The 15,892-nt window shown below is 36.0% G+C and overlaps 1 long non-coding RNA gene across 2 annotated transcripts in view; it reads left to right on the plus strand.

Annotated features, from left to right (window-relative positions):
• LOC111054868 overlaps nucleotides 1–14,537 on the plus strand; it is a 63,147-nt gene extending 48,610 nt beyond the window's left edge. Inside the window, exons 6-7 of one of the 2 annotated variants that reach the window (XR_005573297.1) lie at nucleotides 11,331–12,745; nucleotides 13,783–14,537. This is a non-coding gene — a long non-coding RNA (uncharacterized LOC111054868). The other variant, XR_002606325.2, reaches the window with a different exon arrangement.
• The last annotated feature ends 1,355 nt before the right edge of the window (nucleotides 14,538–15,892 follow it).

Genomic DNA, 15,892 nt, shown 5'->3' on the forward strand with positions numbered 1-15,892 from the left:
ATTTAATCTGGGCGGTCCAGTGTTTCGACGATGGGCCGGGACAGTTTATTATTCATGAGATTGTAACTGAGCTTCATCTCGCCGTGCACAAGTAGACCTACCTGTATTCGAAGAAGGCAGAGTATTCCAACTCGAAAACATGAATAATTCACGTGTCTTTGAGTCATAAAGCTGCTTTTACAACACGCAGTCGTCCGATGAATTGCCCTCAAAGTTGTTGAAGCTCAACTAAATCACGTAATTGATTTTATTCTCTTCTCAAATATCTGATTACTTTCCACTTGCATCTGAATCAATGATATTGCGTTTTGCAGAACACTCCATTCAATTTGAAATCCAATCTCATTGATCACTGTGTTGAGTAACAGTATATATTCTACAGTATCTGTCTTCAGTTACTTGATTTATTTATTCGAAATATATGAACAGAACTACAGGGAAAACCCATTTAGATGACCCTCCAAAATCACATTTTTCAAGTGCTAATTTAAAATCCAATAGAAAAACAAAATCGATCATTCCTCTTCCCCTTTCATTCCAGTTAGTGTTTATGGGAAGTATATTACGTTATATTATTTTCCAAGAATCGACAGTTAATTTGTTGAGAGTCTGCAGATTTATATATTCGCATTACATTTATTGTAAAGTGTAATGTAATTGTAGGCCTAATGAAATGTATTGTAAGCCAGCCTCACTTACATAAATAGGGAAATCTAAGGTTAACCTTTCCCCTCAACCATAGTTAGTAAGACTCGCCTAGTGACTAAACTCTCTAATCAAAATACCATGTATATCTCAAATTTCTTGAGAAAAGATAACTATCTCTTTTGCATATCAGTGGAATAATGATAAATGTGAGATTTCAGATCAACTAGAAAGGAATCAAAGAATACCAAATCATATTCATATAAATGATTACCTTCAAATGGTGATTGTTTCACGTATTTGAATTTAAGACTGATAATGTGTTACGAGTTTCTAACTATTGAAGTAATTGTCAACATGAATGTACTGTTCAAACTATTTGATATGTAGTCTCTTACATGTAATCGATTATAATTTTTCACATCATCAGATTTGTTACATCAAAGGATTTTTATTATTAGTACATTCTTATCAATTGATTTTGTTATAATACCTCGCTAATATTTCTATTCACTAGAAAATCTTATTTTTTTCCATACGTAGGAATTGAATATTCTTTTCATTCCTTGGCATTCTAAAATACTTGAAAATACGGCTAAAATAATGTCTGCTCGAAAATACACCGAACTCATGAATTCTGGAGAATCAGTGAATGCTCAAGGACCTTGAAACGGAATCGTGCATTTTTCAAGAAACCAATTCATGGATTCCTGTGGAAAAAGGCATTCCTCAAGAAAGTATCTAGCTCTTTGATGTTGGGAAAGCTCACCGTATTGGTTTGGTTGGAGACTGAGATTTACGTCTTATCAGCATGGAGCAGGTGAGTAAGTGAGCAGTGTCGTGAAGTGTGGTGGGGGGGGGAGGCAGAGAGGGTTGAAGAGTTTATTCGTGTTTTGGGTTGCGAGCTGGGTGAGAGAGGAGAGGGTGATGGGTATTAAGGGTTGCTCGTGGCACTTGCTGAGACCGAATTGGGGATGTGTGTGGTCCGTTTCACGAACGAATTCGGGGTTAGAGCGCGTCAGTGATGCTCCATGAATAGAAATTTTCGTCCCTTGTGAAGGAAGATTCCTATTGCGTCTCCCATCTCCACTGGATCCGTCTGAATAAGAACTCACTGCGCTCTGCTTGCCCTGCTCTATCTTGACCCCGTTGGGATCACAACCTTCTGTCCTTCATATTCAACCCTCCCGCATCATTCTACTATGAGCAGTAATCCCCGATAATCTCCAGTACAACACCCCTTTCACTACTCAATCAATAATCAAATATCATTTTCTTGTAGGACAGGGCTGCCCGAGTCGGATGCTAATTAGTGACGATATCAAGTTTATGCTATTAAGAAATTGGAGAGACATACAAAGTGCAAGCAGTTGCAATCACGCATTACTGTACATCTTTCATAAACAAAAAAGTATTGTTCAGAGTAATATTCATTTCTCGTGGAATGAAAAACGAAGTTTTTTTTTAATTCATACTGTATCATAGACCAGTAATAATTCGTTGATTATATGATAACTTATTCATAGATCAAGAGTATACTATGAAAATACTTCAATAATTTAATTCAAATGTGAATGGATTTAGTTCTATTGATTCCACGCGTTCATTTGATCTGTTATAATATATTATCTAAAATAGTGGGTGAATCATGCGAACAATTGATTGGAGCTTATGAGTGCAACACATTTACCCGGAGTTCAATCACAAGCGAATTTTCCTTTTAACCCAAAAAATATGGAGATGATTTTAAGAAGAGATTGACGGGCAAGATACGGAAGAAAATTCATGGAAGAAATATTGCTTCAAGAAGTATTTGAAATGTAGAAACCGGAGAATATGCAGTAGGCTATTTGTACGAAACGCAAGTATGGAATGTGATCATAGGAAGGCTATGAGCTATTTGTGGAACATATCGTTCTGACAATCTGTAAAAGTATTTTGTATGTTGGATTTGATTGTCTGGGATGGAGCATATAAGACGTGTCCTGCTCACGTGCTCAACATGTTCAATGTAAGTGCATTTGAAAAGAGCATAACTTCAATGGCTGTTTGTTTTCAATTTTCTTGCGCTTGGTGATGTTGGTAGTAATGGATTGCAAATGGAGCGGAAAGAGATCTCGTCTGGAGAAAGGTCGGGCGAAATTTATTTAGTGTTTTACATGGTTGATTGAATTTGCGCGGGCCGGGGGAGGAAGACGAAACGGGAGCACGTAAAATAATTCAATATCGTTGCCGCCAGTTTTATGACAAGTCTCTACAGTGAAATAAACTTCATTTCTCTGGTTGAGCTAGCTGCGCTGAAATCCGCATCGCAGACTGCCAGTGACAATGCATGAACCTCGAATAATGCATGCATCCTCGTAAACCACCGTCAGTATTCCATTCATTTTTACACCACCTGGCGTATCCTTGTTTATGCCAACGCTCCCCACATCACATTCATCATATGTGCTCCACAGATTTGCCTTATAAAAGTCGAATATTTTGTCCGAACTAATCAATCTCACCCAACAATTATTGCAGCCATACATTCCCCGCTCGGCTCTTATTTTCTAATCAAACACACCACACATACAACCATATTCATAACCATTGTCATACATCATGTACCCCATTAGCACATAAAATCATTTCATGACTTGATATGGTTTGGCTAAACTTCAATAATATAACCACTCCCCTAGCAACAAAAGCTATTCACGCAAATTTCTCATATCGATTTAGAAGGCCATTTTTGTAATCCAGGAATTATTTTAATAATATATAATTGGTTTAATTTTTGTCATAGAAAGCTGTATAAATGGAGCCGAGCTCGCACAGCATGTGATACGTCAGAATTCTATATACATTCAAAAGAAACAATGTTTCGAGAGCCCACTCTCTAGCCAACACCTCAGTGTATCGCATCCTCATGTTGTCATCTTTCTACAAGGAAGGCTTATGCTTTTTCCATCTTTAAAAGCCTTGCTGCATCCATATTTCACGTTGTCTGCTCACAAATGACTGATAAGAAAAAGCTATCTGGGAACTTGACGTACTATTATGTTCTCTCCAGGTCTGTTTTATCAACCCCAATTTTTTGGTATGCATAGAATATGTTGAGTTCCTTTTATTATTTCGAAATACCGAATCTTTTCATGTGGATGGACTAATCATCACCTATCACACCTGTTTCACACTCTTATATCAGAGAATAAATTATACAGATATCATTACAAGATCATTCCACAGAAATGGGGACAATGTTTTCAATCGCAGAACATCACAGTGGAGACTGATAACGTGTGTAGGAGCACAATTGCAGACCAGCGAATGTATCTTCAATAAATATTGAGTGAAAGGTAATTGTGTAACGCAGCCTTGACAGTCGACAGCATTCATTCAATTGTCAGCGCGGTCTCAATGAATTAAACAGGAAGAACAACTTGTTGCTCCCATCACGGAAACTGTGTGTCTTTTTCAAATGCAAAAATGACAATAATTTCAATACAACTTTGGTCTGGTTGAATGAGTCCCTTTCAAATCATTCTGAATGCTCTTCAAACATTAGCGGACTGCACTAACATCATGATTTCATTTTTTTTGTTGGCCTTGGTTCTAGAAACAACTGAATAATTGCTAACATAGAACTATAAATCATACACATTTATTTATTTATGATACAAATGACACTGATGTAATAACGTTGGTAGGTGAAATACAATTCTAGTTAAAAATAAACATGAAAACTATAAATTTTGAATTTAGATGGCTTAAATTGGTAAATGAATTGGAAATATTATATATATTCATTTTATATATACAGTCAAACCTCTCTATAACGAACCTCCACTTAACGAAATCCTCTACATAACGAATTTTTACCTGGTCCCATGACATTTTAGAGTTTTGGCTGCTTATTTACCTCTATTTAACGAATTTCGGACCACTCAACAACAAAGTTTCCTCTTGACTTCAACATACAATATGTAGTGTGTATAGGAAGCAGACGGTCATTTTCAAGGATTTGTTTAGTTTCAGCAGAAAGGTCAATAGACTAAAAATAATGGCAATTGAGGTAGGAAGAAGATAGGGTGGTAGACAGTCAATAGAGGTTGAAACACATGTCGGAAATTGAATGAAAGTTACTGGAAATAGAATTCCAAGACCTTGTCATTAGTAGACCAGGTAGGTAAACGACTGGACTTCCCCATTCTTGCTTTTGTCACACATTTTAATCCTTTGAACAGACTATGATGATGATGGCTGTGACGAACCTGTGGAGAAGAATCCGTCAGATCAAGGAGTTCTTGAAGCTTGCAAAATTATCAGGCAAGGATTAAAACTAGAAAATAATGTACCAGACAACATGTTCTACTGTTTGAATAGATGTGAGTCGTTTATCGAACATTATGTTTCATTCAAATGCAAAATTCAACTGAAAATTACTCTCTTTTTCAAATAATACATTGAAAAATAGGAAAGTTGAGTTATTATAGTATTTATACAGTATTTATTGCCAAAATTACCGTATTTTGTGTTCAACCGCCATGATACATAAGATCGTGGCAGTTTACTTGACAGAACAACTTCTCAATAACGAATACCTCTCTGCAGCGAATTTTTTCTCGGGATAATCGACTTCGTTATACAGAGGTTCGACTGTATTTATCTTCTAAATATTAGAATATATTTCACCCATTAACACTTTAAACGATATAATATTGAATTTTTTGAGATAATTAAAAACCATGGAAGAAACAGAAACTTTCAAACTAAATCATATGGATCACAAGTACAGTATTTTTAAAAATGAATTTCAACTGCAAAATTTTGACTTCATAGAATAATAGTACTGATAACTCAATAAAAATATTTATACAGTTGATGAAATTATTATAATGTTACAGCTCATAGACTGTAAATAAGGCAATCATTCTTGATCACACTTGAATTCAAACTAAATCCATAATAAAACTAACGATACAATATAATATATAATATGTGGGTCTTTGTTTTTTTAATACCTTCTGGGTCCAGCAATCAGGCTTGACGAGAGAAATTGATTACAAAGAGTTGTAAGCTGATTTGTATATTTCATTCGAGATGAATGCAGAATCTTGACTAGCGATTCTCAGAAACGCGTACCGTTGGAATATTGTGAAGGGGTTGACAGGCACAGAGGTATAAACTTCTACAGAACTACAAAGGGCTTTCGAAAAAGATATTAAATGTTGCGCCATACTGTAATAAATTGTAATCTGGATTTTATTTTTTCATCCTTTGTAGGAACAGGCTTCCTCCGTAGTAAGGTGCTCACGTAGTGAAGGGGAGATTCCATTGAAGGGGGACCTGGAGGATAAGGGACACAACTCGTTATTACAATTCCATTAAAATGATACGAAAAGTTTGCATTTTCATTTATTCATCTTTTGTAGACGTCGTCACATCGCACGGCCGGCCGGTGCTACGCTTGCCAGAAAGTCTTTCTTGTCTCTTTATACTACTCCTCCCTCCTCTTCAGGTAAGAGGATTAAATATGAAATTTTGTACGTCTCCACCTCATTCATCCAATCATGTCTGTGCGGTGTGTGAGCGAAAGAGAGATTATGTGTTGGAGAGAAACAGAGTTGAAAGAGTGTGTGCCATGTTAAGAGAAAAATGAGTGATAGCAAGAAAAAACGTGCTGCAGAGAGTTTGTTTGATGGAAAATAATTGAAAGAAAAATGAAATATGTAGAGGGATTATACGATTAAATCCATGAACTACATTTCTCATTTTCTGTAACTTTTCTTCAATGTGTGAAAGAAAGTTCAGTTATTTCCAAACAATATGGAGCCATAAACCTATTATATACCATAACTATTCATATACTATAAATATTTCAAGGAATAAATCAGCTATCTTAGTTTTCTATAAATCCTATGAAGCTAGTTACTTAATCTTCTACTACTCCAGTGCTGTTCCCTCCCTATAAAATAATATTCTCGTTCGACCCCTACTCTACACAACTCAACACCATTCCTCATATTCATAAACTTTCTCCAAAATTGCACTTCTTCTTCTCGAAGTGCATCCAGAGTTTTGTTCAGATAATGAACTTCAAATGAATTATAATTTTCCTTATATATGAGTTGAAACTTGTATGTAGTTGAGTAATTATTTCATTGAATAAGGTGATACTTAGTTCGGTCGGTAATCGAACCAAACCCATAATAGTAATTAAATGGCATCTCGTTTGTAGAGACAAGATTATCACTCAACCAGAGTTAGGAAAGAATTGTATGTGAAACCAATAGTAGGAGTGAAAATTGTATTCGATTTGTCTACGAGTATTATAGTTGAAATGTTTTGTTCACTTACATTATGTTGATGGAATGAAGATGTACGGATGTATGTAATTGGAAGAAGAATAAGGAACATTAGTAAAGAGAAGAGTTCAGAGATGGTATTTTAGTATTGGTGCGGGGAACAAGTTGAAATCGTGAGAGAGAATGGTAGATGGAAAAAATCTCGTCTTGAATCAAGGACCGCTGTACAAATAATTCGGTAGAGCATGTCATTGCCATTATTCCTTGTCTACTTCTCCTTCTTTTTTCTATTTCTTTTCTTGGAAAAGAAAGTAACTTTCTTCGGTGAAGAGGGTTTTTTGGAGAGAAGCAGACCTTACACGGAAAACTGCTCGGAATGGTTTGCTTTTTTCCTCTTTGGTTCATTCTCATACCATCTCTCATGATATATTTTCTCTTAGAATCTCATTTCTGCCTGATGTAAGTAATTCAAAAACAACAGATCAATGGCTTTATTCTTTCCAACTCAATCGGATCATTCCTCTTCATTTGTTCAAGCCTTTGAAGGATTATCTACTTTGCATGATAGATGATTTTGTGAGAACTAACTAAATTATTTTCAATACTAGTGTACTCGAACAATATTTCAACAAATAAAATACTAAAAACACTTCTATTTTTGATTCTCAAGGCTCTCAACCCACATAAATTCTTGCTTAACTATGCCCGGTTGCAGAGTCGACAAATAACGTCGCCCATAACTAACAGGGCGGACTTAACTATTCAACAGGCCCATTTAGTTGCAGAGAAACTACTTTTTTATCGAGAAATTTATAATTAATTTCATATTCTTCATTCTTATTTCATACATGGTACTACTATGATGTAATATGAAGGATTTAAAAATGCTTTATGAATGTTGGAAATGAAGAAAGTAGGAAAGGTTGACATTATTCCTATTTCAACACTCATATATTAAAGAGGGGAATACTTGGAGTTGAGAAGTAGTTGACTAGAGAAACAAAAACGGAACTGATACGGGAACTTGGAGGAAAACGGTGCAACTGCATTCAGCAGATTGACGTTCTGAAGCATTTGACATTCGGGGAGTTCTGATTCTATAAACGTGAACCTATTTCATATAACACCTTCTCCTCCCCCACATTCCTCCTATTTCATATCCATCATATTATTCCTTCCTCATCTCATTCTTCCCCATTCTGGATGTTTTGCTTCTGACCTGCTTCCTTCCTACCTTTCTGGAATGTCTGATTTTGGAACCAATAAGATCCAATATAACTGGATCATGCATGTGCAAAACAGTTTGAAAAAACTTTCCCTCTCAATCACTCTTTTGCTTCACGCTTCACCGGAATACAGCGTCCCAATGATGAAGAGTTTTCAAATATGATGAATTTCATTAAAGTGGAAGAAGTCCAGTGAAAGTAGTCTTGATATCCTTTATCACTCAAACAATACGAATGACGACAGAATTTACGTTACTCCTTTCTCAGATGAAGGTATTTATCTGCTCCGAAGACGGAGTCTTCTAAATTCATTAGCACGAAACAATGTATATATCTTACCCAGTCGGTTGAGTGGAGGAAGTGGGTTTCATCTCCCCTGTAATTGAATTCATGAGAGCAAATTTTATCCATCATACGGTCTTATAACCCTTGTATTTCTTTGTTGAGGATTTCACAGTATAATTTGTATTACTCCAACGGAATCATTATAATTGTATTGTTGTATCAACTGAAATTTGTAAAAGTGAGTAGAGTTGAGAATCTTTTACTTGAATTTTAATCTTTCAAATGAGGTTCACTGAATCTTTCTTAATGTGATATTTTCCCAAGATAATATAATTGAATGATGAATATTGGAGTCTTATTTGAATTTTAGTTAGTTGCTTTATTGGCATTGAATGTGAAGCAACGGAAGACGGATAGGGCCACCGTTAACAGGTTTATTTGTTATCAGATAGGAGGATAGCAGAGCATGCAGTAGCCGCGGTACGAGGTCCCTAATCATAAACAAAGCTTTGTAACCGTAAACGAATAACCGTCGTTTGTTGGCTAACGCCCTTCCTACTCGCCACGCCGCGCAGCCTTTAATCAGCCATCAATTTTGTTTCGGCTTCTGGTGGGGTGAGGAGGGGGTGGGGGTGCACACAGCAAATTCACCACCCAAGGATTTTCTGTAACGGATTTCCAAGGATTAAGGGATTCGCATAGTGCAGACCGCAGGACAATGTTAAGCGTGGCGGGGCATTGTTTTGCTGGGACGCCAGCAGCCGAGCTGCTCTCTTGCTGTAGCTGTACTGTTTCTAGCTGCTCTTTTTGTACTGCTGTTAGCTGAGCCGTAGCTCAGTGACTAACTCTGTTCCCCCTCACCCCACCTCCTCACCTAAAAACACAAGACCCTGTCTGCCTCCAAACAAAGCACCTCGTCCAACTAATCACTCACCCCTCCCCCCTCACCCAGAGTCCCCGTTGTTTGTTTGCTACATGTGTTTATCAGTGTTCTGTGCTGTCGCCTGTACTAATGCCGATTAGATGGCTTCACAATCACATTCCGGTTGCTTTAATTTCGATCACAATTCCTGCTTTTTTTTGAAACTACTTGTTCGGTTGAATTGCATCATCAATTCGGTGAGCAATTCTTTTTATCATGGGTCAATCATGGATTGCTGTAAGGCTCTCGATTTGCTCAAGCATTTTTGTCTATCTGCTATCCGTAATCATGCTATTTTCTAAACATACTAATTTGGGAAAATAATAATTGGAGCTACGTTTCCATGTTTATGAGCTTGATCTCTGAATTTCGCATACATTCTTGGAATTTAATCTGTGAAGATTCTTACATCCGCTAGATTAACCCATCATTGCTGTAGTCTCATAACAGATGGACTCCAATCGAAGTGAAGTGAAAACGTTAATATATCGGACAATTGATTTTGGATAAGTATTGTGGTGGGAGGCACCATTATGATCATCATCATCATCTCGTTGCTAGCGGCGTTCCTCCACTGTGGTATGTGGGGGGGGGATGAGAGTGAGTATAATGGTAGATAGATGGTTGCGGTGAAGTGCTGGGAGGATGGGAAATTTTAATCTGTCCCGATCCGCTTATAGTGGAGAAGAACGAACGTAACTCGGAGGTGAGCTCTTGCCGAGAGTTGGAGCGTCACTGAGGGAGGGTGGATGGAAAAGGTGAATCAGTGAGCCCTTTTGTAGCATCCACAGTTGGAGTAGCGGCCTTTTTGCGTGCCACTTTGCTCGGAAAAGTGGAAGTTGTGTCTCTGTCGCTCTGACCCATCGGCAGTCCATCGACAGCCAATGCAGCGTGCTCACTCACATCTCTGTTCTCGCTGCGATAAAATCCTTCCCCCGTCCCCCCTCCAACCCACAAGCAACAGTCCCGATGGCCTTTTCCATTTTCTCTCCGAATTTTTATCCTCCTTTTGTTCAGTGAACCCCAGACCAAGCCGCCGCGTTCTCGTGATTAGAGTGACACTGTAATCCGATCTAAATTAATTTAACAGCTCCGTCCTGTCTTCCACTGACACCAATAGTGCTCTCTCCCTTCCCCCCACCACTCCTGTACCTCATACACCACAGGCGGCCACCGATCGAACAAAGGCACTACGCCTCTGTCACACGAATTAATGAAAATACCTTCGTTCTTTATTTTGGAAAGAGAAACAGTAGGCTATGCTAGTGGTAGTATATTTTCTCAGCCAATAGAAAGTCAGCAAAGATACATTTTTACAATTCCATTCGATTCAAGATTTAATTCATAATTCAAACGACGTCCCAATATTGATGATCGTTACTGAATAAATCAATGTATGAAATATATTCCTGAAGGAGAGCCGTGTGCGTGAGTATTGGATGATTAGAAGAGCTTAGTGTTCCTACAGCTTTAATTTGATTGCGAACCACCAGGAAGCAATCTTCAAACTCAAATGATAATTAGCTGAGTTGGCTCCTCAAGTGGTCACCCGTCCAATGGTAGAAGTCTAAAATTATTCTAGCGATAATAACATTAATTGATGATATACTGTCCCATTAGCCATTAGGTCACATGAAGATTTCGACTGCAGCACCTTACAGAAAACGTATGTGGATATAGATTTGAGACTTAGGTTGATTTTGTCTTATTCTTGGAACTTATGAATGTAGATTGAGGGCATTCATAGGTTACCGGAATGTCTTGTTTACTTCGTAAAACAAGAATAGTTCAATTGCTGACACATACGTGTAGATAAGCTTAAACTCTAATATTTTTCAAATTTATTTCTGAATTATCAAGTACGTACAGTAGTTGTCTGAATTTCTTCATCTTGGAATGTTAATCTATTCCTGAAAATTGTTCATCAGTTGGAAAAAGTTGATTGTGAACTCTGTGTTGCAGGTGTGGAGGGAAGCTGACGAGTGGAGCGTGACTCGTGTCGTAAGGAGGCGTGCTGCTTCTTCTATCATTTCTCTTCCTCTTGCATCTTCTTCTTCTCCTCCTCCACCTCCTCCTCTTCTCCTCCTCCTACGCTTGTTCCTCTTCCTCTTCCCCTTCCTCCTCCTCTCCTCCTCCTACGCTTGTTCCTCTTCCTCTTCCTTCTCCTCTCCCTTATCTTCTTCTAGTTGATGAGACTCGTCGACCCAAAAAGACATCAGACGTTGAATATACATGGACAATGGACAGAGCGGGCAGGATCAAGGCATGGCAAGGCAGAACAGGCGAAATGAGAGCAGCGCGCCCGTTATAAACGAGAAACAGCAACGAAAACTAAAACAAAGGAATACTATCGACGTGACAAGTAAACCGAACGACCAATGAACACAGGAGAGGAACGAGTAGGAGAGGAAGAAAAAGGAGAAGAAAAAAGGTAATCAGATGCACGGCATCGAAGTGATTGTTGGGAGAGAGTCTAGACAACATGCAAGGTGAATGAGGGAGAGAAATAGAAAAACAATGATGAAATACCGGGAATAAAGCTCAATTGAGAAATTTTGGATGAAATAAGAGGGAGCTTCGAGGATAAAAATTCAGCACAACAATGAAATGAATTAATAATTATGAAACGAAAATCCAATTTAAATACTGTAGATTTTCGTTCAGTAATAAAATTATTAATTCATTAGCATTGCATAAATGCAATTTCTCAGTAAAAATCAAGTTTTATACATTAATTTGTTTGAATACTGAAACAAAAGAAGAAGAGTAGAATCAGAGAAAAACTGCCAATTAAAGGTAAAACAGGAAGCAGAAGGAAGGAAAACATACATGAGAGGAGAAAGAAAAATGATTAGGAAAAAAGAAGACAAAATAAGATAACAATTAATGGCAAAAGGAGAAAATGTTTGAGAATATGTGAGTTGTGCAAAAGTAGGTATAGAGAAGGATGGCATGAAGAGAAAAAGTAGTAAGGAGGAGGAGAATTAGGAGGGAATTAGGAGGAATAGGAGACGAAAGTGAGAAGGATCAGGAAGAAGAATGAGAAGAAGAAGAAGAAGAACAACAACAACAACAACAGCGAGGAACAGGAGAATATTTGACAGCTGGTGAAGAAGAAGAAGAAGAAGAAGAAGAAAAGAAGAAGAAGAAGAAAAAGGAGAAGAAGAATGTAGCGACACGCAACACAACGCCTTGAAGCTGACTGTTGACCGATTGCAATCCAATCTTCCTCTCTTGCCCTTCTTCTAGCGCCATTAATTTGTTTGCAGGGCGGCCCCGATTTCCTGCTTAATGCATTCCCACAGGCACGAGGCAGAAGGCAGACGGCACCAGTACAACATCCTACAGCTCTTGTTGGAACTCTATTGTAGTGTTTGGTGAGTTTTCTTTGTAGTAGATTGTTATCCCAATTTTTTGGTTTCTGATAATATGGCACAATTTTTTTATTTCTATTTCCCCCACAAATTTTCAGCTGTCGTTAATTTTCAAATATTCTATAATATGTTGAATTTTTGGTGAGATTCTTTCAATTGTTTGACTCGAAAAATTCGACATTGATAAGTAAAGGCAACGAATTATTGACAATCTCTTTGATGAATACACCACACATTCCCATATGAGGGATAAATACTATGCCTAATATTTAAATGAATTCTTTTTTAGTTTTTACAGTCATATACTTTGATAAATTATGGAAAACCTGACATAACCTGTATTTTGTTTGCAACTTTTAGAAGGAAAGATTTGAACTCTTTTATATTTTACTTGTTCCCTTGGAACGAGTTCACCAAACTCGAAATTTGTGGAAAAACATGTCAAATTTAATGTCATCTCTCGTTATCTTCTTTAATTGAGATTACCCACCTCAAAATATTTGAAATGTAGTTATACATGAAAAAATGCTAAAATTCAAGTTACTTAAAAAACAATCCATACAGAAATTTCCAATTTTTCTTGATCATTTTTCAATACATAATGATGGACCTCACATGATGACATCTACTGTACTTTTATTTCCCAATAACATGGACCATTGTATCATTTTCATAATTTTCTAAAAGCTGTCTCGCATGAAGACTCAATTTTGTTGGGAGTGTGTGAGGAGTGTTATGAACACAGAAAAAGCAATTTCAAAGTTGGTCGTATATAATGCCGTACATAAAGCAATATAATGCCGTTGATGGCACAGTCTCAGCATACTCTTTCAGGTAATAAAACTTGTGGAAATTGTTGTGCCATAAAATATAACAATTCTCACATGCGGCATTATTAAATATACAGATGAAAAACTGAATACAGCTCTTGGATTTCACTTTGCCCACCTTTATCTATGGTTTTATGCTAAGCTATTTTTTGACCCTCCTGCTTTGAACCCACTAATGCCATAACAATTCTCTTTTTACATCCAATTTAGTACATTCATGCAGATGAACGGAGTTTCCTGAAAAGAAATGTTGATGTAATCCGTGAGGGAGTATATTTCCAGCCAATAATGATCCAGGAGCTGGAGACAGAGAAGTATAAAATAGTTTATGGTGTTGCTTTGTCAATCAGAGTTAGTCATGATGATTTTGTGACACTATCCATGCCTTCATCAAATCTGGCCGATGAATATCATTTCAATTCTTGATGAATTATGCCAAAATCTCTTAGAATTCAACTGATTGAACTACATCAAATACATAAACTTATGTATTGGACATGAATAGGTCAAATATTCATACTGATCTAGTTATCACTGATTTTTGAAGTGGATTACTCACTAATCACCAATTGCCATATACGGCATAGTACCGACTCCAGCTTAATTTTTTAAACATTTGCATGCAGTAGTGTAATTCAAGTTTGAAATTTCATAAAATCTCAATTCATTGAAAAAGCAGTGATTTCTAAAACAAATGATGGTTTTAATACTGATAAAGTTATTTTGTAAAAAATTAGCTGTCACTGTCATAAAATCTGGAGATATGTGTCACATTAACAATCATTTATTCAGAATTAATCTATTAAGTAACTCATTCTTACAATAATTTTCATATTTATAATAATTCATTGTCAATGCATAACATAATGCCTCTTGCTTTGTGAACAGTATTTGGAAAGGTGAAATAATACTTTTGACGTTTTTTTCCAAAGCATTACATAATATTTATAATGATGAACATAATTTATTCATGAAAACCTCCAATTTTAATTAATTAGTCTGTGACCATATCCAAAATTGAATTAAATTACTGATTTACTGGAAGCTACTGTATATTATTATTAAATAATTGTATTTAATTATTGTTTGAATTTAATTATTAAATACAGTAACTTCCAGTAAATCAGTTATTTTAATTCAATTTTGGATATGGTCACAGACTAATTAATTAAAATTGGAGGTTTTCATGAAAATATTATGTTCATCATTAGAATTTTATTAAAATGATGTTTCCTGTCTTTATGATTGTTAGGTAGGTTATCAAATGGATAGCATGATGTAAATTGAGACAACTCAAATTACATCTTTGATAAACTTAATAATTGTGAGTAACTCTTGATGTTTATTTCACCTTGAATATTTCGCACTTTCTCATATACTCTGAAAATGAAGCTGAAACCTGCAATATACCTTACTAAGTGCTGACTTGATTTTTTAGAGACCATACAATGGTATACCATGGTAGAGTATATTTATGAAGTGGTATACCTTACAGTTGGTAGACCAATCAGTTCTACCAAGGAATCTAGAATAGGCCTACATGTATTCTAGGTTCATTGAGTACTACAATTCTATATTAAATAGTATCTCGGAAATTATACTGATCACGTATCCAGTTGTGTGATCAGATAATCAAAGTATAATTAACAAGGTAAAAACATTATCAACTTAAATAATAAATAATAAAAATAAAAATAAACTTGTATGAAAAAAAATAAAAATAAAAGCTGTGAGTCAGATTTAGACAGACAGTCAAATATACAATTTTACTGTCTCAATCAATACTATCGAAAAATGAAAATGATTCAAGATTTTAAAATTACTTTTACAGAATGATGCAGCTTCAAAGCAAAAGAATAGTAATTCTCTAGTCTGTACTGAGTTGGAATATGCATATAGATTTGAATGCTGATGAAATGTTTATTCTACGAGTAAACGTTGCTTTCTCATGAACGCATTTCATGGACTAAATAAGTTATATTTCTTCTAGAACATTTAACTCATTGAAATGGTGATTGAGAAACTCAAAATATCCGTCATAGTAATAGTACAAAGCTAGTTTCTGTCTACTAACGTTGGTAATAGTATAGCCTATATCATCCCTAGTAATAGTTATGAAAAACATCCGTAATAGTATTATATTATTATAGAATATTATTAGCAGATGTTTATACTAGCACAATATTTCAATATTATTTTTCATGTTACTGAATTTACTAAATGCGTGAAACTTCCTTTTCAAATGGATAATAGTGTTTTCCAGGATAAATATTACACAAACTACTTATACAAATAATAATCATAATAATTATTTTATGTA

The sequence above is a fragment of the Nilaparvata lugens genome, chromosome 1, assembly GCF_014356525.2.
Source record: "Nilaparvata lugens isolate BPH chromosome 1, ASM1435652v1, whole genome shotgun sequence".
In the NCBI taxonomy this organism is placed as follows: Eukaryota; Metazoa; Arthropoda; class Insecta; order Hemiptera; family Delphacidae; genus Nilaparvata; species Nilaparvata lugens.